We start from the raw sequence: 2,397 nt of genomic DNA, 5'->3' as shown, positions 1-2,397 counted from the left end.
GATAGAGAGGTAGATTTAGTCTCCTAGAATTATAGAGTTTTTCTGTTTACTCTGCCATTCTCTATAAAGTCTCTAAAGACTTCTACAAGGTCTAGTAAACTAGTTTGCCTAGTAGAGTTGTTTTTAGCTAGGTTAGCTGCTTGGATTACTAGGTTTCTAGCAATCTCTAAGGCCTCCTCAATAGAGGTTGCCTTTGGAGTTTTCCCTACTGTAGGGTATCTTGGCACTGCTCCAATAAATGGAGAAAAATTACTCCTTGTCCTAGTATAGGTAGGCCTAGGCGGTTCTTCTGGTTGCCTGTTAGGGCAAGGCGTAGAGGCCTCCTCAGCCATCTCAATTTCTAGATTATTATCCATTAGTTGTTTGCTTGTGCCTCTAAGGTCCTTTAAGGCTAGTCTTTTTTTGTTATTTTTATTGTTTTAATATATCTGTGTTTCTTGCTAAATTTAAGCTTCAATAAGCTCCTGCGTTCCTATTGGCCCCTCTAGTCTGGGCATTAGAGCCCAAGCTCTGTGAGAAAATTCTCACAGGCGTGAGATAACGAAGGAAGGCCTCCTTCTTCTCCCTACTGCGCGCTAGCGCCTTAGCTGCAGGTGTTGAAAGTGCTGTTAGTCGATTCCTCGTGGTCGGTTCTCCTAGATAGCGTGCTTTTCTAGCGGTTTCCAGAAAACTCGAAGTTGGTGTTTTTGCTAAGTTACTAGTCTAAGTGTGCAACTAAGGCGTAGTGGTTGACTAAGGAAAGGAGCATAAAAGTAAGGCACAGACGCTAGGTTAGGAGCGGAGAACCTAGCGTCTGCATGGAAGCTGTAGGGAAGACAAGATAGCTAGACGTAAGGGATAGGACAGATAGGGGGGGTGAACAAATTGCAACTAGGAAGGAACTAGGGGGTACTTTAGAGAGGGGTATTTGGTGTGTGGTAGAGGTGAGCTTAATAGGGCCAAGCTCTTAGGTTTAGGAGGTTTGTGCCGAGGCATAGGGTCACTATAACCCTTATGCTAACTAAGCACTGCTTACCTTTAAAAAGGAACATAAATTAATAGTTAAGATAGTAGAAAAAAAGCAAGCAACAATATCTCTTAGAAAAATCTCTTGCTCGAAGAACCAACTACATATATTTTACTCCCTCTCCCCTCTCCCATAGCCTATGGGAAGGGGAAGAACCTTTAGTTCTGTTCCTCTACTGAGAAGACATCGCAGTTCCACACAACACCTCTACAATAGCTCTCTATTAAATACAATCCTTGTATACTTAAGCGTTTGCTCCACAGAGCGCAGCCTCTTACAGTTACAGAAGTAAAAAAAAGTAAGGCTTCAAAACTAGCTATACTACTTAATTTTTAGTGTTCTATATAGCCTAAAAACTAGCCTAAAATAGGCTCTTAGCTAGTTACTAAAAAAGCTATAGCTAGCGTAGTACAATAATTGCGTTAGCTAACTATAATAGGGCTCCTGATTATTATTGCGCCTTTCGCTACTTAAGTTTAGCAGTAAATTTAGGTAGAGAGGCAAGTAGTATAGAGGATAGGGATATTGCGCGATAGCTAGGCGGTTGAGGTGGCTAAAACGGGCACCTAGAGGCCTATTTTGAAGCCCTATCGCGAAGCCTCTGTAGGCGGAGCTGTACGTGAGCGGTAGTTGTAGCTTGCCTAAAATAAAACACTAAGCTTCTATACTAGATAAGTATTATCTAGTTGCTAAGTTAGTTACAAAATTAAGTGCTAAGTTATTATATTACAGTGCTAACTCTATATAGTTTAGATGTGCCCGCACTAATGCAGACCCTGGCTAAGTGGTAGGCCAAATACCGGCTTAGTGGTAGGACGAATAACTTTTGCCACCGCGGGCGTGCCACCCCCGTCCAGCGCTGCCCGCTGCCATTTCCCGCTGAGTCTTGCGCGCCGCCCGCCAGCCAATCGCACGCCTCTCGCCCATCTGCTTGCCACCCCCCTCACTCGCCCTCACACACTCACTCACACACTCACTCACACACTCACGCCTCTCCCTCCTGTCCTCGCCGTGTGCCCGGCTTCTTTTCTGCCTGCCTGCCTGCCCGCACGCACGCCCGTCTTTGCTTCTGCTCCTTTCTCCCGGGCCTGCCACGCCGCCACATCGTCGTCCCTGCAGTAGTGTCGGACATTAAGCTACTTAGTAAGAGGGCCTCCATCCACACCCCGGCCCTGTATCGCCTGCACGCGCGCATAGCCATACGCGTTGGAGCAGGTGCTAACTGTGCGACACAAGCTGCCCGCCGCCTCCTCCAATTTCTTTTGCTCCCTCGCTCCCGGCCTGCCCCCAATCTCTCGACCGTGTCTGGGTTAGGGAAGCCTAGTTGCCCTTCCGACCGCGCTGCATCTCTTCTCTCCGCTGCTAAGATTGCTCACGCGCCCCAAGAGTGC

This window comes from Exserohilum turcica (genome assembly GCF_000359705.1).
Source record: "Exserohilum turcica Et28A unplaced genomic scaffold SETTUscaffold_8, whole genome shotgun sequence".
Taxonomy (NCBI): Eukaryota; Fungi; Ascomycota; class Dothideomycetes; order Pleosporales; family Pleosporaceae; genus Exserohilum; species Exserohilum turcicum.
This window is presented reverse-complemented; position numbering follows the sequence as displayed.